The sequence below is a fragment of the Sebastes fasciatus genome, chromosome 16 (assembly GCF_043250625.1).
Source record: "Sebastes fasciatus isolate fSebFas1 chromosome 16, fSebFas1.pri, whole genome shotgun sequence".
NCBI classification, from domain to species: Eukaryota; Metazoa; Chordata; class Actinopteri; order Perciformes; family Sebastidae; genus Sebastes; species Sebastes fasciatus.
The window spans coordinates 11748649-11774356 of record NC_133810.1 but is presented as its reverse complement, the minus strand read 5'-3'; the positions used below and the strand labels follow the sequence as shown (position 1 = coordinate 11774356).

General features: G+C 38.1%; 2 long non-coding RNA genes across 2 annotated transcripts; one reads left to right on the top strand and one right to left on the bottom strand.

The window, feature by feature from the left end:
• Nucleotides 1-686: 686 nt before the first annotated feature.
• On the top strand, nucleotides 687-23196 carry LOC141752845 (uncharacterized). Its single transcript, XR_012590353.1, has 2 exons — nucleotides 687-774; nucleotides 22198-23196. It is a non-coding gene; the product is annotated as an uncharacterized LOC141752845 (long non-coding RNA).
• On the bottom strand, nucleotides 22164-23829 carry LOC141752844 (uncharacterized). Its single transcript, XR_012590352.1, has 2 exons — nucleotides 23601-23829; nucleotides 22164-22422 (listed from the first exon to the last, which is right to left on the bottom strand). It is a non-coding gene; the product is annotated as an uncharacterized LOC141752844 (long non-coding RNA).
• Between the last annotated feature and the right edge of the window lie 1879 nt (nucleotides 23830-25708).

Sequence of the window (25708 nt, the reverse complement as noted above, 5' to 3'; positions counted from 1 at the left end):
TTTCCTCTCCAGTCTTTTCAAAATAAAACAACTTAATTAGGTGTAGGAAAAGATCAACTTGGTTAGGTTTAGGCAACAAACTACTTAGTTAGCTTTACAAAACGCGTTTTGGCTTAAAATAACTCTGGAAGTGCCGTAATTTAAGTATGGAAGTTACGTGGCAAATAAATCAACCTTCACACGGGACACGAACACCGGTCTCCTTGGTGAAAGTCGTGTGTTTTTTTACCCAAAATAACATTTATATTTAGATTAGCATTAGTATTGCTACTACAGTTGAATCTGTAGTGTCCCACCTCAGGATTAGTGTTTGGTTTCTGGACATAATGCACAGACACATGGAGAAACAGGAGGTGGGGGGTGGTCATAACCTATTAATCTACACATTATTTTCTCGATTAATTGTTCGGTGTCAGCAAATAGTGATATATACAGTATATAGTAATGGTCACAAGTTCCAAAAGCCCATGCATGGTGATGTCTTCAAATGTCTTGTTTTGTTCGACCAACAGTCCAAACCCCAAATATATTCAGATTGCTATCATAGAAGACAGAGAAAACATGTTAACCAGTGAATGTTTCACATTTTTTGCTTTAAAAGAAATACTCACACGATTAATTGGTTATCTAAATGGTTGTCAGTTAGTTTCTGCCGATCGACTAATTGATAAATCAACTAATCATTTCAGCTCTACCCGAAAGAGAGATTAAACAACTGGCTGACCAACACTACTGTCAAAGAACCAGAACCAGATGCACTTGAACCACCCACAGGTATGTCTCATGCTAATGCTGTAGTAACTGTTGAATCATATGATGAATTTAATGGATTAATGAATAATTATGTTTGCATGAAGGAGTTATAGTGGTTTCTACAAAGTTTAAAAATCTGTTTTTAATAACTTACTGTATGTGTAAAGGTGTTCAAAAATGTATGAAGTATATAGGCTATATAATGTAACTACTCACACTCACGTAACATACCACATAAGATACTATGAACCTCATACAAAAATACTTTCTATTTGTTTTCTTTTGCTTTCATTCTCTTTTTTTCTGATAATAAAAGGAGTATTTGACCTGTATATTGTCAGGGCACCACAGTCCCAACTTGTTTGCGCTGTAGTATGATGACCTGCTGCACCTGTTTTTTTTCTGGATATGGGTGGCAAGATATCTCAAATATAAATAAAGTTCAATGCCACTGATAATGAAACTAAACTTCAAACTTTCTCCACCATCAAAGCAACAACACAGACGCTCTGGCTGAGATTGCAACACTGGAGAATGTTGCAATCCTTACTCAGTATTGCTCAATGACATTTTTTAAATACTTTTTAATGCAGTAGCTTGTTTTCCCTCTTTGCTCCCCAAAGTCTGTTTGTAGCACACTTATTATAGGAATAATAGGTTATAGGAATCCATGGACAGAAATGCACTTGTGATCTTTTACTAAATTGGCAGTTTTACCCAGTTTATTCAGTTTTATCCAGTTTTTACTTACTAGCTTACTCGTTGAAATATGAATGTATTATTTATGTCCATTACTGTGTCAGACACCAGACAGCGTTGTTCTAGTTTCTCTAACCCCGATGGAGGTCAGCAGTTGGCAATAGATTGCCTCATGCCACTTTATACTGACTAACCTTTAGGGATTGGACAGCTTGGTGTTCGAACTGCAGACTGTGCAACACATAGACTGTATATAAGAAGTGGACGTAGACACAGTGACGTCACCCATTGTTTTTTTTTTACTGCTGTTTTGAAGCCTCGAGTTCTGCATTTTGGCTGTTTTTTGGCCGTCGTCATGTTGTGTGGAGCTAAGAACAACCGAATGTTGAATAAGACATTTTTAGGCGTCCGAAAAGGTTATAATTAACTTTGATGAACTGAAAACACACTGTGAAAGAGTTCAAGTTCTAAGAAGCCCTAAAGCGTACCCTGCTTTATGGTCTAATTGACTCTAAATGGGATCATAATTTATTAAATGAACATCATGATGTATTGAAGAAGACCTGAAACTAGCGATTGAAACCATAAACTCATGTTTATAATGTTTACTGAGGTAATAAATCAAGTGAGAAGTCGGGTCATTTTCTCATAGACTTCTATACAACGGCGGTGTACGGCACTTCCGCATTGGCTTCACTTTTCAGACCCGGAGGTTGCTCACTTTTGCAGCAGTCCCAAAATCACATGACAAAGCTTGTTTCTGCTTCTGTGCAGTCACAACTTTCAGAAGCACCAGACATTCTCCATTCATATATAGAGTCAACAAACTTTACCTAACACCAGTCAACAGATGTCAGCTGCAGACAGAAAGTGTTTTTCTTTCCACTCTCAGTCACCTCACACAGCTGACTGATAGAAAACAAAGTTGACCAGTGTGTCTGAGCCGAGGTCACGACTGGAATGTTGATAAGGATTGTCGTTCACAGCGAGCTGCATATCTGCATGTTGACAGAGTGTAACAAGCAGTTGGGAACACAGTGGTTGTGTCCTGTATCAAGTCAGATTGTGTTTGACTTGTATATCTTGTTTGTTCTGTAGGCTCCGAGTGCTTGAGATGAGAATACCAGTGAGGTTTCACTTTTATATCAAAAGGTTATTCTCACATATTCTGGGCCTTGAACCCACACATACAGTAACTCTGTCCTTGTCTTTATCTTCCTGTCTCCTTGCTAACTGCTTCTGCTGATCGGACATTTTTGCGTGTTTGTACAGTAATGTGTGCATGTTTACATTCCATCACTCTCTGGCACGGAAAACTGTTGATATTCGTGGTTGTGAGTGTTTAGCCGCTCCCTGTTGGTACACAGTAGCAACATACTGTAAGCAGGTTGTTTTTAGGTTGGTTAGGTAGAACTCCGAGACTGCTAATTCCCATAGGAGCAGGCTAAAAAATGAACACTCTAATGGCATTATACTGTGTTTTTTTTTTTTTTTTCAAGCAAGCAAACTTTTTTTAAACTAACAAACTAACCTGTCAATTAAAGGATAAGGCTAACGATATTCTTTATTCTTGTTGTTTTCAACAAATGCCATAAAAAGACCAAAACCAACAATGTGTTAGTCGGTCTCTCAATACTTTCCTACGCCGCTGTGGCACTCTGCCTCAAGCCCACTCATTCCCACTGAAGAAACAAATCTTTAACGGGGACATATCATTAAAAACTTTTGTGATTCAACTTCCTATGTCACATGCAGTCTATAATGTAGCATTAAACAACTATTTGCTATGTAAAGATTTAGAGGAGTAATGTCTACCTGAGCAGAGAATGAAGTCGCTATCCCTCTGTGTGTGTTGTAATCCGACTTTCTCCGTGCTTTGTTGACATCACCGAGTCGGCCTCACATGCTTTTAGTGTATGTTCGTGCATGTGAGCGTGCCCCACTGGCTAGCTCATGGTCGTCGCTTTGCACCGCTCTCTTACGGCGTTTACAGCTGACAACGCCGTCCCGATGCACCCTCAGGTTAACACTGTTGGCTCTGTCAGCACTTTTGCCGTTATTTCCACTGTTAGCGCTGTTAGCACCATTAGCTGCAAGCCGGCGGCTCAGCCGTCGCCATGTTGAGAGCCATGCGGGGGCAATAGAAATGCTCCCAATTTTGCATTTCGCACCTTTAACATCTTGAGATCATGTTGGATTGATGTATTTTGTAGATCCATAAATAAATCAAATCAGAATCGAAACTGATCAGATGACAGAGCTAACCAATACTAAATTGTATAATTCACAATAAACAATTATATAATATGGTTAAATATATGATACAATATGATTTACAATTGTTTTGTCTTACAATTATAACCCCATTTGCTGAGGAAGACTGTGAGATAAGCAGACCTTGAGTTCAGCTTTGATCTTAATTTGGTCCAATTTTGTTAATTAATCTTGTTTGGCATTTATCAAGTAAAAATATCAAATACCTGCTGGACACATATTCAAATAGCTTAAATTCCTCTCTTTCTTATCATTGTAAAATTGATACTTTGGGGGTTTTCTTGGCTCCTTGTCAGACACAGTACGACATTTTCAGACTTCATTTTGGCTCATGGTAACATGTGATCCAAACTTTGACATTATTGTTTCAAATTCTTTTAGTTTTGCTAAATGATTGATGTTTAGAATAAATGGAATTGGTTAAACATTCATCAATTGTCAGTGGAAGCCATAATTATGATATTGTATACATGTATGTCGGTTTTACATGAAAAACAAAAGCAACTTTTTTTCAAAAGAGATAACATGCTGTAGGCTATAAATATTGCCTTAAGCACATACTGTCTTATTGAAATGGTAATGACAGTCAGAAAATCTACACATGTAAAGTTTAAAAGATGAAACATTAAACATGAATTACCCAAAAGGAATATATAAATAATCATATACAGCGCTGCAGTATATTCACAAGGGAGCCCAGCTGGACTGCTTGTACAAGAGATGAAAACACTCACAGAGCCTCTCGGGGGAACACTGGCTTCAACTTCTTGGATCCTAAGTATGAAACAGAGATGGAGACTTTACATGTTGAGCTTTATATCTCAGTGATGGTTTGAGCGCAGTCCGCTCTGATCAGTTTAACAAGAACTCACAATGTGTCTGCAGACCCCCCGTGACTCCTCTCTAGCCCCGTTAGCCAAAGAATGCTCAGCAGCACACCGTAAATCAATGTCAACCCTGAACCAACTTTGTCCTGTCAGGAAAGCTTGGCGCACTTGGCTGAGCACATTATGTTCCTAAAGTCACATCTGATCTCTGACTTTGATCACTGCCTGTCGGACCAAACTGAAATGGGTTTTCTTTTCTTTTTATCTTTTGAGGCCCCTCTCGAGCGTTGTCGTCTCGGCATCGGCTTAGCTAAACGTATACGTACAGATTTTTGAGGAATTCAGTGTTTGAACATAATGTACAGACCACACAGATTCCCATAGATAACTACGGAGAAGAAGAAACTTTCACACCGTGTTGTTGGATCACATCCTGCAGTTTAAAATACTGTGATCTTAGAACATGACAGTTTTTTAAACTGTAAGTGTGTTAAATCTATATAAAAAAGTCTGATCAATTTTGTATTTTTAGCCATGCTAGCAGTGTGACTTAAGGAAACCTATTTTCCTTGAAGTTCCTCCTACTTGTATCTAAGAAAAGCTGAGCTTATTTTCTGATGTCAGCGTCCTTAAAAACAATTACAAATCCTTGAACAAAAATTCGCCAACATAAATAAAATGATAATGTCTTGACGGATTTGCCAAGCGAATGCAGATAAATAGTATGATCTTTTTTTAAATAATATGATACGATAGTGTGAGAGACTAAATAGATTTTTTGTTATTGTAGCTAAATAAATATAATTTATGATGCTGTAGATTGCTGCTAGACCGCCCCGTTAATACAGATGCGTGCCTTGCTTTGTTTGTGTCCAGTGGGAGAGCAAAGTGAAAATGTTGTTTTTGAAAGGCTAAATGGCAACAAATATGGATTGAAGAAGAAGATTTCCTTAAACATTTTTTAAAAACAAATTATTACATCTATCTTTTTTTCATTAATTTTAGACTTTTAGACTTTACAACGCTCTGGAGTTTTTGAAAATGTTATTATAACATATATAATATTATATTCCATTTCTGCCAAAAAAATCCCCCTAAACGTTACGTCCTTTAACTTAATCACCAAATGAATGCTTACTGAGCAGTTTTCACAACTGACATAATGAAAGAAGTGATAGAATTACAGTTTTTCTCAATCGCTTTGGCTCTGCCAAAGGTAACCAAACCAAAACACTCCATTCATTCTTCAAAAGGTAGTTATTGTGTCAGTAAATTGGCCAATGGCACCAAAATGAGAAGTAGTTTTGTCATCATGTGAGCCGTACTGGTCAAAATGTTTATGTTTTTTCACCACGGCACTCAATCCTGGAAATGTTTCTTACATACAAATCTTTGAATTGTTCTACTTTTTGTTGACACTGACTGCTTATTCTACTATACCAGAATGTCAGTTTTGTCCAGCTGAAGGCTGTTGTGTCTCGCCCTGAGCTGTTTAGATTCCCAAGTTTACTTGGAAAATACTATACAACACTGTATACACAGAAACAGGATATAGACATGCGTGTTTACAGTAACTATATATGTGTAGAAATGTGTTACATGTACTGTGAAAAGAAAATTCACCTTTGATCTTTCATGTAAAGTCATATACGGTGAACAGACAATTAAATATAAAAAATAAATGTATAAACCCTCTAACAATGAAAAAACCTGCAGTAGTTCATTAAAAATAACATCTAATTGTACCTCCTCATAGTACATAACACGCATGTCATAGATATTTATGGAATATACATGTATGTCTGACAGATTTTGATAATTGAATGGATGATTTTGCATGTGACGGCTCAAACGATGAAAGAATGTTTTGAAGTTGTGAAGAGGATGACAACTTCACTGAGAAAATCAACTCATCAGTTTTGATCAGCAAGACGTGCAAGTGGTTATTATGCATATTGTAGAAAAATTATTCTCATTAGAGGATTGAGCCAAAGCGAATGAGGAAAAACTACACAAAAACTGCGCGGTGGTTACATCTTTAAAGGAGAAAGTGAGACGATATTTTTAACCACAATGTTAAAAACGTTTAAAGGTCCCATATTATAAAAAAGAGATGAGATTTTCATGTTTTTTCATTATAAAGCAGGCTTAAGTCCTATATAAATACTGTGAAAGTATCGAAACACTCAATCCACAGGGAAACACACACACAGCCCGTATTCAGAAACTCTGCATTTGAAACAAGCTGTCAGGATTTCTGCCCATTTGTGATGTCACGAATATACAATATTTAGACCCTTGACACAATTTTAAACATAAACATTCTAAATGTGTCCCAGTTTATTTCCTGGTTGCAGTGTATGTGAATGTCATCAGCTGACAGGAAGTAAACATGGACCCAAGCTGTTGCCTAGCACCGCAATTCTGTTGCAATTCCGTCAAAATGCGCTAAAACGGAGCATTTCAGACAGAGGGTGAATACAGGCATATTCAGGCTGACAGTATGAGGAAAATAAAGTTGTTTTTTTTAACATTACAGCATGTAAACACGTTCTAGTAGACACACAAAATACAAGTATGAACCTGAAAATGAGCATAATATGGGACCTTTAAATTGTGTCTATATGTGACTTCTATTGCAACAGAGACAGAGTCACATTTTAAATGCAGCCTTCCTGCTCAGCTATAAGCATTCGCTGCACAAATACAGTAAAACCATTTAAGCAGATTAGCAGATGGTTCCTGGCCGACACACCCGACTGTATGTGTTCTGCACTCATCCATCGACCCGTCATAGTGCAGATACAGGAAGAGTGACTGGGCATCAAAATGCTACTGGAATCATTAGAGGCAGATTGTCTTATACTTCCTGCCAGCTGACTGACAGATTGTTGGATCTACCACTGGATGGAGACAGAGGCCACATCATAGAAGTGAAGACAAGCTGCTGACCATTCAACCTCCTGTCATGTTCTGTCCATCATTTTCTCCATCCTGTGATATGAAGTGGTGAACTGCACAACCCATCTGCTGCTCTTTTTTTAGAATAATAATTCCCTTTTTTCTCCTCCTCGTCTGAAGCACCCCACTGTGGTTGGCTCTCAGATGTCACATCTCAACCCTGCCTGCCTTGAAAAGCTTTAGTGGAGGATTTCCACAGGGGGGAGACTCCACATCGTTAGGGTTAGACAAGAAAGGAAGAGGTGGGAGCAGCTTGACCATCACCACAAAGTGGGTCTGAATAATACAAAAAGACACGGTGTTCCTTTCTCCCTGCCTTCATGTCATTATTAAAGGTTGCACGCTGAAGGTGGAAAACATCGAGATAATAACATCGAGGCCGGCTCAATCAATTTCATGGTCTGTTTAATGGAAAAGTGGCAAGTTGTCCTATTACTTTGTACAGTCAGTGTGTCTGATGTGGCATAATGGATGGAGATAAAGCAGTGGAAGGTTACATCACCAATCCACATGTCTTATTAAATCCAAGGACTCCAAACTAATTTAAATGTCAGCATAAAAAAGGCAAGTCATCAGAGGGGATTTCTGCTTTCTTTTTCTTTGGTGATTGTTATTTTTTAATCGCTGCTCACAAAAAAGTAAATGAAAATTAATTTTTGTAATTTAATTAAATTTAGAAAGGTTTTTCCATGTTTCAATAGTAGATGGCTTGGTTTATCTATCTTGGATTCACAGTTTTGGAGAGTTGTTCCATTGGTGGCTATAAAACCAAACATTTATAATCTCTTAAATCATCATTACATAACCAAACCAACTAAAATAAGTCTTAGTACTTATTCACTGTAGCGTGAGATCTCTGCATGAGCTTGCATATATTTTCCAGTCTTCATTCCTTCTAATGAGCGCTCACCTTCTGCCTTTTTCCACAGTGTTACATTTTCTTTACTGGAGGAAAAATGTTGAATAGGAGACACTTTATGAAATTGTACTGTAGCTGTAATCTGGAATCATCCAGGTTCCTGGTTATCTTTTGGTAACAGGCAGACAGCATGATGCTGCGGTTGTCTTTTTTCATCAATAGGGGGCAGTGTGGTTACACAGGAGCTGTGCTGCTTTTATATCCTCTGCACAAAAACTCTTGAGTACAAGGAGAGGAAAATATTATATAATAAAATCATCTTGGAAGCAGAGCAGCGGTCGCCTAGGAATTTCTGGAAACTCAATCTTTCTGAGTTTCTATCTCTGATTCTTCTGTCGCTTTCTGCCTTTCAAGCTCATATTAAAACTATCTCGATACTGCAAAGACAACCTTTTTATTTTAGTGTGGATATTGAGTTTAGTTTGGGTTGTCTCTCTGGATTCTGTAATTGGAGTATAGACCTTGGATGTTTACCTTTTTTAGATTTTGATTGTAGCCTTGTTGAAATACTCCCCAAGTGCATCACTTCTTCCTTGCGTCAATAATTTATTCTGTAAAAGTCGTTTATTTTGGTTCAGTTCACTGTCTGATCACAAATATCTACCATCACATGAACTCATTCTTCATAATCCCAGTGTAAAACCGACTAATATTTGGTTCCACTTCCATTTCTGATTGGCTGAGCCACACTTTGAGCCTTTTGTAAGATCCCTGTTAACTTTACAATTAAATTCTAATCGCCAGTCTCATGCAAGAGCTTAAAATGGAATAAGCAAAATTTCCATTTAAATCACTTCTCTGTTGTATGGCACCTTGGGTGAGGAATTAAATTTAGGCTTAATCAGTATTGAGTGCGGTTTTTACTTCGGGCATTAAACAAATTAAGATTTATGGCATCAGATTGCTTGGGTGAAACCACCCAGTGTATAATAATCATTACTGCACAGCTAATTGTCCACCATTGTACATATCATTATGGTGGTAATACCTACGAGGGTATTCTTTACTATCACCCTGAGGTCACAGGAGATTATGGAGGAAATTCTGCTCATTATGGGAATTATTTGTGGTTTTATAATCCACGCTGAACAATGAAATGGTGTGGTCAAAATGACCTGTTAATATAGGAAATCTACATTGTTGAGTTGCTTGATAATGTCCTTTCCCTTTGTGAAAGCACGTTCATGTCGAAATATCAAACCTGATCTAATTTCAACGAGGTGCAGGAGGAGTTGAAGCTGATGATTTTTCTCCCTCTGTTTCTCATCTGCTCGCTTTGCCTCCTCGTCTTTTATGAGGAGTCGACTGCACTCATTCACAGCCCTGGAAATGTGAGATATGGTTTCTTGATTAGTTTTTGGGGCTGTTTCTGGAAGTAGAATCTTAAGACTTTTTAGCCATTTGATCTTGACTGAAATATCTCAACAACTATTGGATGGATTGCCATGAAATTTGGTACAACCATTTAAGGAGCTCAAAGGGCGAATCCTAATGACTTTGGTGATCCTCTGACTTTTCCTCTTAGCGCCGCCATGAGGTTCACATTTGTCACTTGGAGTGAAATGTCTCGACAACTAATGGATGGAATGCCATGACATTCATGTCCCCCCTCAGGATGAATTATTATAATACTTTTAGTGATCCATTACCTTTTCATTAGCGCCATCATCAGGTCAAAATTTGTCCTGTACACCAGTTTCTGACCAATTACCTGCACAATTAATGACATTCCCATCAGCCTCAGCTGTACTACTGATCTCGTAGTTTGATTGCCTTTTGCACAACGCACAAATCACATCATTTTCTGTTAGTATAAAACTGTTTAGCATGCTGATTTCAGTGGGCAACCTCCGGGTCTGAAAAGTGAAGCCAATGCTGAAGTGTCTTAAACTTGCATTCTTTGTAATAGCCAGCAGGGGGCGACTCCTCTGGTTGCAAAAAGAAGTCTGATTGTATAGAAGTCTATGAGAAAATGACCCTACTTCTCACTTGATTTAAGTCTTCTTCAATACAGCATGATGCTCATTTAGTAAATTATGGTCCCATTTAGAGTCAAATAGACCATAAAGCAGAGTATGCTGTAGGGCGTGGCTACCTGGTGATTGACAGGTCGTTACCACGGCGTTGTCCGGTCTAGGAATGGTTCACAATGCTTATTATATAACTTTAACCCTTTCACAGTGTGTTTTCAGTTCATGACAGTTAATTGTAACACTGTGATCGCCTAAAAATGTCTTATTCAGTGTTTGATTGTACTTAGCTCCACACTCTCGAGTCACTTTTGGTTGCAAAAAAAATTACGACGGCCAAAAACTAACATGGTGATGGCCAAAATGCTGAATACAGAAACCAATGTGTGACGTCATGGTGCCAACGTCCACTTCTTATGTACAGTCTATGGTTAATTTCTTGTATAGTCTACTACTTGTAAAACCAGTATACCATACAGATTAGTATACAGTGCTGTCTGTAATGTTTACAATATAGTATGTAGTATAGAATTGGGATACAGCTTTAGTCTTGTTTTCTTTTTAAATACCAAACTGCTTGTTGTTTCTTACTTTAATGTGTATAGTTTAGAACAACCGGATCGTCCTACTGTACCTCTTAAAACAAAGCAGTGACTTCTCACATCTTACGGCCTTTGTTATAATCAGTTGAACCAAATTTTTCCTCCTCAGATTATTCTATTTTAAGGTATTTTTAGACGCCTTGAGATGTGAAAGTATCCATTATTTCTCCAAAAAAACAAAGGCAACACATTCGAGGAAAGCTCTTTAATTTTGTTGTGACCGTTCCAATTCATCTTTGGACTTCTTGGGTAGCCTGACCTCCAGTTTGGAAAACTGTTTGGTGGCTGGCTGGTTTAGATGGTAGAGATTAATTTCTTCTCGTGGCCACATAAACAAATATGCATCCATAGCATTATAAAGTGCTCCCACCAAAAATACATGATATCCTGAGAACATTAAAAGATTTTTACTCTTGGTGGGTGTCTGAAGGAACATTCAGTTCTCAAACCACACAATGCACAAACATCCTCCCACACGCATTTTAAAGAATAGATCGAACGGCATCTCAAGGTCTTGTTGCCATAGTTTAATATCCATGACAACCTGTTGGTCATGTCATTACTTCTTGGGAAAAAGTCACCTGGGGGAGGTTGCATCGTAGAGAGCAGCTATTGCGTAGGAGGAGGCACAAGACAAACCAGTCATCACCTTTCAGAGGAAGCAAAACACATGAAAGACACACAATGAAAATTACGGGAAAATTGCGTATTTCCTCCTCAGAGGCATTAAGCAGTGAGAGACATATGAACGGCTGGTTTGTTAGGCTCACTTTATAATTAGACTTTGGGCTGCCACCATCATTTCTCATCTCGGTGGTAAAGGAGAGCACCAGTCCTCATCAGATCAGAGCAACCTGCCTGAAGGTGCTCATTAATGAAGTGACACACACACACACACACACACACACACACACACACACACACACACACACACACACACACACACACACACACACACACACACACACACACACATAGAGAAAAATACTCACATCTACACTCATGAGCCCTTTCTACTTTATTTACTCCAACAGCTCAAATAATTGTTTTTCATCCCATTTTTAAATGAGGACAGGTTTTTTCACAGCTGTGAGATAACGCCTGCCCCAACAATCTGAGCATGACGGGACACACACACAAACACACACACACACACACACACACACACACACACACACACACACACACACACACACACACACACAAACACACACGCCGTCACGATGAAAACTCGACATCTTAATTATCACGTTGAAGTCAGTTTTAAGGATGCTATCATCCATTTCATTCTGTTCATCATCTCCAAATTCTCTGAAAAGGAGAGCATAGTTAGTGTGAAGGATGATACACAAACACCAATTATTTTTTCATTATTTTAATGTTTATTTTCAGGTATAAAAAAACATAGACTGTATATAAGAAGTGGACGTCACTCATTGGTTTGTGGACTACTGTTTTGAAGCCTCGAGTTTGGCATTTTGGCCTTCGACATCTTGGTTTTAGCCGTCGCCTTCTTGGTTATTTGCAACCAGAAGTGACACAAGAGCATACATGTCATCCTCGAAACCTCAAAAATAGGGAGGGATTAAAAAAAAAAAAAAAAAAGTTTCAGAGACTTTGTTTCCTGCATTCTAGTGTCTTCTAAAGAATGAAAATAACAAAATAATAAGTACACTGCAACAGCATTTTTATGTCAAATAGGCCTACTTTTAATTCTCAGGAAAGAAAACTGAATAATTTGCCCCTCTGGCGAGAACTTGTGTGAATCTTTGGCATAAACTAATATTCATCAATTTATATTCATTCATTCATACATTTTTTGTCCCTGCTTGAGTGATTCTTTCTCACAGAACTCTCCGTCTGTCACTCACTGAAGGTCCTTTCAGACACATTGCGACAACAGCACCGCTGTGCTCTGAAACCCATCAATTTCAATGGCTTGTGTCGCGCCACGATGGCTTTTTGCTGCATCGAGCAAAACCCAACTTTGGGTGCTGCACGCTGTGATGTGCGGCGAGCGCAGCTTGAACTTATGTCGTGAGCAGCTCTCTTCCACGGAGAAAAGACATTTATAAATCATATTAAATGCTAATTACATATTAATACATCAGTATTCAATAATATGTAATGATAAAACACCTTGAAATGGGGCCATTTCGCATGACTAGCACTTTTATTTTGATAGTATATTTATCTGTACTTTTTGAATACAGGACTTTTACTTGTATCGGAGTATTTTTACATTGGGGTATTACTACTTTTACTTACGTAAAAGTACTTCTTCCACCACTGGTGATGCACTATTGTGTTTTCTGTGTAAACTTAAAAACAAAATCGTGTTTAGTAATTTCCTCCCGTGAATGCCGATCAGTTATGGAAATATGAAATACTCTGCGTACTGTCTCTTTAAACTGAACCATATGACATGCATTCATTCATCCTATAAATCCACACATGAACAGCAAACAGCTATTTAGGACCGTGTGAAGATCAATCAAATGATTTGTATGTTTATTTCACACGCCCAAATGATTAGACATGCTATTTTATTCAAGCACATTAAAAATGTTATTGATTTTGTTGAATCTATTTCCTTTTACTGTCCCACCTGATCAGTTCCAGTATCCAATTACTGAACAGATTTCCGGCCCATAAGCCAGCTGATGCCTCTGAACTATGTAAGTCATAAAACATACATAATCCAATGGTGGGATTTTCCATTCCAATATTATTGATTACGTATAAAACATATGCATTCATTGTAATCATTTCTAACTTTCAATTGTGCCAGATATGAAAGTGGAGAATAGAATTTATACATTTCATGACGACATTCATGACAGTTTTCACCTTTTGCCCCACTTTCTAAAGAAACTACAGTAAAGTCTCTAAAGTTTATGGACAAACAAAATGCCCAGACATTAATGAGATATCTTGACTTCCCATAATGCAGTGTCAGCGACAAACAGTTTATAGTGCAGGCTTCCTTTTAAAAATGTGCCAAGCTCAAACTGAAACATGAGACTGTAATATAAAATAAGTGGAGTGCCCCTTTAAGTGTAATGTACTTGAAAGGCTTCTTGCTCCTCTCTCTTCTGAGCAGCGTTTTATCAATTGTAATGTCTTTAAAGATGGTGGACCTCAGTCAATGTCTGGAGAAAATAATCTAATGAAGTAAAGAAGAACTGAGAAGAACACTTGTTGCCAGAGAGAAGGAGACGTGGGACTGAGTGTGAGCAGGGCTAACAGGGAGCTAATGGGACATGTGTTCGATGTGGTCACATGGGTTTGGGAATTACCTGTGGTAATTGGGGGACAGGGAAGGCAGAAAGACAGATTGTATTACCTGAAGGACTTACACACATACTAGACATACACACACACACATACACACACACACACACACACGACAACTCTAGAAGTAGCAGCTCAAGCAGCTTTGTCTACTTTTCAGCCATTAATATACAGTATGTACACATTTACATATTTGTCTACACATTTACAGATCTATGTTCACATTTACAGATTTAGATCTATGTACGCATTTACAGATTTGTCTACACATTTACAGATCTATGTACGCATTTACAGATTTGTCTACATATTTACATATTTATGTATGCATTTACGTATTTGTTTACACATTTACATATTTATGTACGCATTTACCGATTTGTCTACACATATACAGATTTATGTACACATTTACATATTTATGTACGCATTTACAGATTTGTCTACACATTCACAGATTTACGTATATATTTACATATTTGTCTACACATTTACAGATTTGTCTACACATATACAGATATACAGTATGTACACATTTACATATTTATGTACGCATTTACAGATTTATCTACAGATTTACAGTTCTGTTTACACATTTATAGATTTATGTACACATTTACATATTTTTGGACATTTACACATTTGTCTACACATTTACAGATTTATGTACTCATTTACAGATTTGTCTACACATTTACAAATCTCAATAGGCTACACTTGCAAGATTTTTTTTGTACACATTTACAAATCTGATTACACACAGATTCTGAATACACATTTGCAGATTACTGTACACATTCACAAATCTCAATACGCACACACGGATTGAGATAGAGTTACACAACTCTCCACACACATTTGCAATTTGTTCAGGTTAAAACCATAAAAAATGGATTAGGTCTTTGTGGTACAGAGGAGGTTTTGAGGTCCAGGTCCTGTAGTGCTTGGCGGCAGCTGGGAGTTGTTTGACGTCTTCTCTGATTCACAGTCCTCCCTCCAAACACTTTTACTCTTTGCCTGAAACTGTTGAGGTAAATCCAGGTAAACACAACTATCCCTTACTGATTTTATGTAATTATGAAGGAAAAATGCTATGAAGCTCAGACTGAAGAAGGAATTTATTCTTTGAGGCAACAAGACCCATTTATTTGTATTGCACCCTTCAACAACAACAACAAGGCAATTCAAAGCCTCAGATAAGACAATCTAGTGAATAGGAAACAAGGCCACCATGGTGCAGTGTATACAGGTCATCCCCACGCAGCCTGTATTCAAGCTGTGCCATAATGTGTACATTAGAATTAAAAGACTCCGGCATTACTGTTTAATGGTGCTGAACCAAATTAAACATTTAAAAGGCTCCACCATCAAAGTGATGTAAAGGGAAATAAATATTAATGAATGAACCAACGCTTGGTTCAAAGGGTTGGATGCTGGGAAAAATTAAAAGGGAGCAAAGGGTATGCATGAAGAAGGATGCTCAGTGGGGAGAAGGCAGTACTGAAGGGGTCTGATTCCTCCGAGACCACGCACACATAACCAAACGCATGAATTCATGTTACTGTGAGGCATGTTGGTTTAAAGCACATCTGTTTCAAACTGCATAAACTGTAATATACTGTATGTTCACAATCTGTTGAGATCATGTGAAGCATGAAGTCATTAATACATGACAATATCTTGTGTGATGGTCACAGCCACACAGGGTAATATCATTCCGATTCACACTCTCTCATCTCATTAGTTTACTACCTACACAGGTTCATTTAATTTGCAGCCAACTATACCTTTACAATTAACATCACTTATTTGTGTTTAACCTTATATAGTTTAGATTCACACATTAACACTGTGAGGTTACACATATTATTATTTGTTATATTAATCATTTGTTTCTTTGTTTGAGTTGGCTGTTGGGGGAGCTGACTTCCTGGTGGAGATAGGGGCGTGGCTGAGGACTCAAACCAAGTGCTGCCATGAGGACTCAAACTGGGCCAAACCAAGTGCTGCAATGTTATGGGGGGGGGATTTGGTTGTAGTTAGTTCTGCTTGGTATTTAATTATATTTTGTGTCCATCTTGTTTACCCCTTTGTGTTCTATTTTGGTTTGGCTAAGCCCTATATATATCTGCCCTCATGGTTCATTGTTTAGGTTAGTTTTGTTCAGTTAACATCTGGTTTAATAGTGGGAATAAGTATTGTTATATTACTTTAACCTCTTTTTTGTTAGACCTAGGTATTCAATTATTGGTTAATAATGTTTTGTTATTTTTTGGCTGAATAAAAAGCCCAAATTAGTTCAACAACTCCTGTTTCCTCGTTGCTTCACTGCTTGGTCCCTTACACTTGTCTTACATTTGTTTCAAGTCAGCCGTTCTGTTGCACAAATACTAAATTAGCAAATAATGCATTCATATGTAAAGGCTTTCATCTATATACTTTAATCCATACTTTTTTACATCCTATATTACCATATTTATGGCCTGCCAATCCCATATGAGGCTGCATTTCAATGTTTCAATGTAGCCTGAGATGTTATGTCAATAAATAAATATATATTGACATCATTGCTGTGCACAAACATTAGTTTATTGTCTTTTTAATGTCTTCACTAAGAAAAAAGCAATGGAAAAATGTCCATGGGGCAATAACATATATATATATTTTTAAACAGACCCTACAGTTGTTGTTTTTTTAAATATAAGCCTCTACCAAACGGTTGAGGCGTCACACTGCTACGTACAATATATATGTTAGTATACCAATATGTCAATTTGTTACCTTGCAATTAGTAGTATTACCAATATTAGTATTATTTCGATGTATTTATTCTAGATATTTATCATATTTACAGTAGGCTACTTTGAAAACATTAAATGTACCATATTAACAACAATGAATGATCTAACGTTTTTTTATTTAGTAGAAAATAGTCAATTTTAATTGCATTATTAGCTCTACTGCTTTAACCATACTGTTTGGTAGGGCATGTTTTTAGAAAATTATTTAACCCTTATTAGACTTTGTTTTTGATATTAAGTTAAATAATTCTGCTCAGTAAGGCCTATGAAACTATGATATATTGAAAATGAACCTTTGAAAATTAGACCAAACAGAGTCCTCGTGTCTGGAGTGACCTTTTTTGTTCCTAACTTCCTGTAAGGAGGCGAACTGAAAAGGCTATTCAAAGACACAGCGACATCTAGTGGATTCTTTTTTTTTAGCATAACATACCAAAACAAAGTGGTAGAGATGGCTCAATCAGGTTGAGTTCAACACATTTTTTCATAACAAATAGTGACTCAAAATGTGCTCTACCAAATAGTGGAGCAGAACATTAAAAGGTTATCGTAGTTTCCTTCCACAAATCGGGTCAAACTCAGCACAAGAGGTGGCTTTGAAAAGTTTTTATAAACCGAATACTTGACTTTTATCAACAGATTGTACTGTATGTATGCAATGTGATGTTTCATTTAGCAAAACACCACCTTTTCAGATTGAAATTTCAAGACATTAATAGGATGTGTAATAGGTTATCAGTGTATATTTGTATGTGACCCATGGTGTCACTAAACGTGGTGAAATAATAGCGAGGTCAAGAACAACGGGCAACATCACCAGTGTTACTTGTCTTCCTGCAGAATCCCTTCTCCGACGTTTGCGACAGCTTTAAGGGCGCCGTAGGCAAGGTAGACAGCTCATCACAATGAATGACAAGTGCGGGGGCGTGAACTTGACCAAATGAGGGGAAGAGGTGATGACTAATGATTCATTTCCCTGACTCCAGGCGAAAAGTTACATTCCTGTGTGCAAGAGGCTTCCAGTGTTTCATGCAGACAAAAATAGAAAACATTCTCCTGTGAGTCAGAAAAGAGTTTTCAGTGACGGGGTGTCAAAAACTCTCGGTCTGACCTGAAGATTTGTTTTAAAACTGTCTCGGTTAGGTAATCGAAACCCCCCCCCCCCTTGATTCCTGTCTGTCATTTCAATCTGGAGTAAAGAGGATTCATCTAAATTCACGCATGAACAGCTTTGATCCTGTCCATTTATCAGGAAGTTGACATTGCTTTATTATATCAGCAAACCAGATCTATGATTCAAGAGCACACCCAATTACACACTCTGAAGGAGCGGATGTGTGTTTTTTGACGTGTGACAAATATCATCGCTGTGTGTGGGAGATCTGAGGCGTCAACACGAGGCGGCGAACATTAAAATTCACCACATAGATCCTTAAATTTACGCCATTGATACTGTTTTAACATGTTTGTCTCGGCTGCTACGAACGATAGGTGCCTTTGATTGTCTGACTGTTGGTGCGTGTCCACTGGCAGCAACGTTAAAGACTGGATGTAAAGTGAAAGTGTTTAAAGTAGAGCACATCGTGATGCATCGGGACACATTAAGACGTTAATTATTAAACAGCTCGTGTGTTGTCAGTGGACATTCAGCTATGCTCCACATCAAAACAGCCTCTTAAGTATTTTATCTGATTTTAAATTTGCAAATCCCTTTTGGTAAAAGTTTAATTCATCCTTTGCCTCAAAGTTTCAGGCCCACATGAGTTAAACATATGCAAATGAACTTGCAGTGACTTCCCAGCTGCATTAACTCACAATGCCCTCCTGCTGGATTTGTCCTCACGCTAACCCCATGTGTGGTGAGCGGGATTATAATTGTCCTAGGTTGTATTCTCCAATGACCTGCTGTTTGGCTTCAAACTTGAACAGAAAGACCTCCTGTTTCTGAAAAAAGGTCTGTCTATTTAGGCGTATACTAAAATATTATGTAAAACAATATTCTAAAAAGATTCTGCAAGAACATTGTGAAGATTTTTGGAATAAATTTAAGGGATTGTGTTCCCTGCACTCTAATATGTAGGTTTGTCATAATAACACGACTGGGAAGCCCAGAAGGGTTTGAGCTTTTGCTGATTAATTAATTTGAATGGATTTTTTTGTATTATTTCAAATCTTTTGCATTTATTATCTCAAGAGGAACAGGCGCCCGCACGCTGAATAGATGCTCCCAAAAAGAGGATTTATTAAGAGCCATCAGGACATTTCGACATTGTCAAAATGTCATAATTGTACTTAATACATAATTTTGGGTTGATATCATGTTGGGATGTGCATACACTACCTTGAAGTCCACACCTCTGCAAATTAGTTTGAACATAATGTCTAGGAAACAGGATTGGAATTATGGTAGCTTTGAAATTGTGGCATTTCATCTTTAAAACAACAGGATGTATTCTGTTGGAAAATGTGGTGAGATAAAAGTTCACAATGTAATAGCAATTGCAGGAGCCAAATGTAGTGTAACCTCCAGAGAAAAAGAAAAACATGACCAGTGAACATAATTTCGACATCATGTGGCCGAATACATTATTCAACAACGTTGGCTAAACTTCATTTCATGTCGGAGGAACGTCCTCCGTCCTATGTACACTTGTTTGATGATTTATTCACTTGACACATCTGCATTCGTCCATACGTGGCACCGATCATGTGTGGAGTTTGTGGGTGGGGGGGAAAACGAGAGGTGGAGAAGTGTGTGTGGGTGTCATCGTAACCTTGTGTACAGGCGTTTGCTTTTTACTGTTGGAGCCACAAGTGTTGACTTCTTGTTGAGGTTAAAAGCCGTTTCATCTGGCAAATCTAAATATTTAATGAGCTCGGGAGCATGATTAAAGCCCCGCTGGTTTCTTTGCAGGCTTCTTGTGATCAAATAGATCTATTGATGAAAGCTGCTGTATGGTTCGTCATCTACGAGGGACTTTTTACAGTGTATTTGAGAGACAACATGTTGCAGCAGATACAAGTTGCTATAATTTAGAAGACTTGTGATATGGGGCTTTAAGACAAGTTATTACAGTGCAGATTACCAATATTACATTTGGCGTGATAAAATAAATTAGGTTTCTTAATTACAAGCACGTCCCCATGTTTGGGCGTAATCATCCTCAAGATCAGCGTTCTCTCTCCATCTCATTTTTATTCTCTCTCTGTCCTTCGTCTTCCTCCCCAAGCTCGCTGTTGTCAGTGCTTAGGATTTGGAAAATATCTGCCAACTATCCGGCGTGCGAGCTCCAGCCAGCTTCCGATGTGCCTGAGTTTTAAATAGTCCATGATTTAAACTACTCCCCCCCCCCCTCTGTCTCCTGAGCAGTAGCTGCAGAGATGCTGCGTTATTCTAAAAAAGCAACCGGGGAGCATTTGTGTTGAAGGAGTTCTTTGCTGCCATTTAATGAAGCTTTATATCATGACAGCGTTTCAAAAAAGAAACACGCTCATCCTAATTTGAAGAATCTCTAGCAGAGGTTTTATAACTTTCTTTCAGCCGACGCATTCGTATTTTTGTATTGTCTGTATTATAATTTAATACCATTTATATGCTTTCAATCGGTATTTGACTGGCGTGCTTCTGTTTGCTGTTTGAGAAGCATTTCTTATTGTATTCATGGGTGTTTGCCATCGCTGCAATTTTTCCAATTATCCGATAGAACAATTGAAAACAGGAAAAAACACCAAGGAAGGACTCGCCTGGGATGAATGCTCAATGAGAAAAAAGCAATCATGATATTGTTTGAAATCATTACCTGCCACCAGCAGCACCATCATTACAGTCGACGTAAAGAGGAGAATAAAGAGCATGGGAAGGTCTCCCACTTCTCAGAATATTAATGAACAGAAGAGCACATCTGAATGAATAATGTGAAAAGAAGAAATGTGTGAACAGACTGCTCCTGTATGTGTTGTGTAGGTTTGAAGGTGTTGCTGCTGTGAGAGTGGATGGGATGGTGCAGAAAGCGGAGTGAAACTGTTGGAATACAGTGTGAGTGTGAAGGAGTGAACGCTCTCACCGCTCTCTGATTACTATTAAGTTGCCTTGAGCGAGACACTTACAAGACCTGCTCAGTATAGGGGAAAGTAAAGTTGCTCCATGGCTGACAGTCCAAAATTAATGAGGCTTGAGGGAAAAAATGTCCTTGAAACATTATGAACATCTGTGAATTTAAAGGGGACGGAAATGTCCCAAATGTTTGAGGGCAGCCTTTACTACTGTAGCCTGATTTATGGAAGTCGTAAGCTGCCAAGCAGTGCAGCTGCTGCTATGATCTCATCTCATTAAAATGCTGAATGTTCTCGGAAAAACATAAACCGGACAACAGTCCGCTTCCCATAAAGCATATATACTGTATAAATACAGTAGTAGAACAAAGGGAGATGCAAATAACAAGTGATGGTGCAGTGCTTGAATACAAGTGCAGGGTACTGGTTACTATCATAGACTGTATATAAGAAGTGGACGTAGTCACTGTGACATCACTCATTGGTTTGTGGACTGCCGTTTTGAAGCCTCAAGTTTGGCATTTTGGCTGTAGTGTGTAGTGGAAAGAGATGGTTAAGGTTAGGATAGGTTGCTAAGCAGCGAGCCTCGCAAGAGTTTTTACAAGTTTTGTCAGATCTCAGATCAGATTTTGCAATTTTCTCGGTTATCCTCACATGACCTATTCTTGCCGTCGCCATCTAGGTTATTTGCAACCAGAAGTGACACAAGAGGGTGGAGCTAAGTACAACCGAACGCTGAATAAGACATTGTTAGGCGACCAAAAAGGTTACAATTAACTTTCATGAACTGAAAACAAGGGTTTAAAGGGTTAAAGTTGTAAGATGAAAACACAGACAACTCCCAGACCGGACAACTCCGTGGAAGCAACCTGTCAATCACAAGGTAGCCACGCCCTCAAGCATCCCTTGCTTTATGGTCTATTTGACTCTAAATGGGACCATAATTTACTAAATGAACATCATGCTGTATTGAAAAAGACTTGAAACTAGTGATTGAGACCATAAACTCATGCTTACAATGTTTACTTTCTCGACTGCTGACAGGAAGAGACTTAACAGAGGGTTAAGAAGTCCAGCTCTGTCCTGGGATGCCCCCTCGACCCAGTGGAGGTGGTGGGAAACAGGAGAATGATGGCTTAGCTCTCATCCCTGATGGAGAACATGTCCCACCCCATGCAGGACACTTACTGCGGTGTGTGAAAGAGAGATACCGCAGGTCCTTCCTTCCTGCTGCTGTCAGACTCTACAATCAACACTGCTCCCAGTAGTCTGCACACACACCAAAAAAATTAAAATAAATTATTCACTCGTTCATGTGCAATATCCACGTATACCACTGTGCAATATCAATATTCAATTTTCTGTGCAATATTTGGCCACAGCCAATAAAAGGCCCCTACCGTGTTCTACAGTTATATTAGCTAAGTTAGTTTTTTTCCCCAAAGCTGTAAAGTATGTCAAATTTGATTTATCTTTTAATGTCAAAATTGTGTTTTTCTCATAATTGAAGTGCAATTTGTCATAGAACAGAATAGCACACTAATGATTACTATACTAAAGTGTTCTATTTTTGAGTATAACAATTTACTTAGTATACTAATGATAGTAATTAGTGCTAAAGATATACTGAAATACACTTAAGTGTACTTAAGTGTATTATTTTGACACACCATTAAGATGCACTTAAATAAACTTAAGTACAACTTTTTTTTAAACTGATTAGTACGTTTTATGAACACACTTATAGTATATAAAAAAAGATATATTTTTACAAGAAATATTTTTTGAATTCCACGAAATCCTTTTCTTCTAACATAAAATAATTGTTTAAATAGAGTCATAAACAGAATAATTATCTTTAAAAATGATCAAGAAAAGCTTAAATACAGATAATAACGATTGTGATTACAAAAAATACTGTAAATCTAAGACCATTTACATATAAATCAGAAATGAATCATGTAATTTTTAAAAAAAAAATTCTGTCATTTTGAAATAGACAAAAAATGTAACATTTCTTGAAAAAAACTGTAAAAAAAAATGATTTTTTTACAGTGTAGTCAACATGATACATAAAGTGAGAACTGCTAGTAATAATCCTGTTCACATCTCAGAATTGATTAGTACTTGAGTAAATGTACTTAGTTACATTCCACCACTGCTGACAGTTATGAAACTGTGACACACAGTATACTGTTCAGATATAATCTGTGTATCAGCTTATTTGATTTGAGACAGAAACCAACCCCCTCCCCAAAAAAATTGCTCTGAACCCCTGAATATCGCCTGGAGTCCACCTGCCAGTGGAGCCTAGTGCTCCATGCACACGTCCATGCCTGGCAGCTGGACTCTGAAACATGGCTGTGGCCTGAAGCCTACGTGCCAGTGGAGCACTAGCTCCATGCACACGTCCATGCCTGGCAGTTTCGCCACGGAACAAAACCTACCCCGTAGGTAGGATGGTGCCCGTGGCGAGGTGTAGCCTAGGCTGACAACCAAGTCTCTGGCGTCTGACAGAATCAGAGCACTCCAGGTCTCCTAGATGGGAGACCCGGGTTAGAGAAACGAGAGAAATGGGTCCTATAAGTAAACTCGGTTTTGGTTGCACAAGACGTCACGTATGACGTGAAACATAAGCACCGCCCAATAACCTCCTCCGTGACGTCAGACGTGACATCACGGAACATCACCTCACAGATAGTCAGCACTTAATTAAACAGTTTAATGAGCCAAGACTTCAGGAGAAAACTCTTTTTGTCATACTATGTCATTATTGCCAGCTATATGGGGAAAATGTTGATTTACCAGAAGATAAAGGAAGAAATAAATCATATGTTTTCAGTTATACTCAACTTATGTTGATTTACACTGTAGCCTAGTCAAGGTGGCATTTGATGTGACTGCTCTGCTGTCTCATATGAACCTCTGTGGGATGAACGCGCATCGGTAGACTCCTGCTCGTCTCCTGTATGAAATGGATGTATCCTCACTGTCCTGCATTATTATGAACCATAGTAACGTGGTTATGGATCCATTCAGTAACTCACTCTCTCTTCCTCTCCTCGCAGTTCTCATGCATTAGCTCCGTGTTTGCATGGTTATGTTGTGGCTGCTTCCACATACAGTAGTCTATGTTGATGTTCAAGTTTGCTTTTCTAAAATCAGAGTTGTTCCTGCTATTGCAGCGCGTTTTTGCGCTGCGTAAAAACCACGTGGAGATCATCCGGACTAACCGACGCACGGCTCGGGACAGCACGGGGGAGGGGGTGAGAACGAGGGTTCTGGAATCTATCGATCAATGTATCGATACACTGTTTACATCCTGTTATTTAAATTTCCACTGAGTTAAGTGGCAGTAGGCAGTATATTTTTGACATCATTGGTCATAAATACCATAATAACCTTTCAGCATAATGTAATTCAAGTGTTCTGAGAGAAAACTAGACTTCAGCACCTCCTGGCTCTGTTTTCAGGCTTTAGAAAAATTGTAATAAATTATATTTAAAGTGTATTATCCACACAATTTAATTTAATTTAATTTTTTTTTATATACTATTAGTGTGTTAACAGTTATCTGAAAAGTGGATTAAAATATACTTTGATTATTAAAAAGTGCATCATTAGTAAAAAAATATGTATCCGGTATCTCATGCCGACAGCCATGACAAAGCATCAATATTTGACGCCCTGGGAATGAGAACAGGCTGGCTGTATATACTGTATATACCAGCCCATTCCATTCACTCTTTGCCAGATTGCCTATTGTGCTTCCACCTCCAGCCATGTGTTCTGCTTGTTTGACTTGCCCGCATGACCCCCCCGCTTGCCCATATGAATCAGATTTTTATCTGACTGCCTGATTTGGACCACGAGTTATTATGAACTTTTACTCACACTGTCTGTCTCTGAGTTGTACATCTGGGCTAAAAACTCAATTTTCTTAGTGATGTTGATCCGCAGCAGGCGGTTCAACCCACACTACTCAACAAAAAACCTGTCCACACCTCTGTATTCAACCTCTTGGTCCCTACTGACACAGACCACGATAGCAGTCATCTGAGAACTGAGTGTTGTGTCTGATGTCGGAGGTGTAGAGGGTGAACAGGAAAAGGAGACAAGACTGTCCCCAAAGGATGTGTGGTGTCTGACGCACACGTCTGCAGCCTGACATAGTGTGGCTGACCAGTCAGGTAGTCTGTGAGGAATCCACATTGCGTCTTTCTGCTACACAAAATTATGTGTCTGCCTTTTTTTTAATTTAGAGAGGTTTAAATAATGTAGGCGAATTCATTAAGTGATCCTGTGAATTTAGATTCTTTTGATAATCACATTTTCTTTAATTTACACTGCTGAAAGAAGTATACAGATCTTTAATTTAAGTAAAAATATAGTAATACCAAAGTGGAAAAATACTCTATTAGAAATAAAAGTCCTTTTTGTTCAAAATCTTAAGTAAAAGTACAAAAGTATTAACATCAAAGTATACTTAAAGTACCAAAAGTAAAACTCCTCATTATGCAGAATATATATTATTGTATTATAATTATTGATGCAT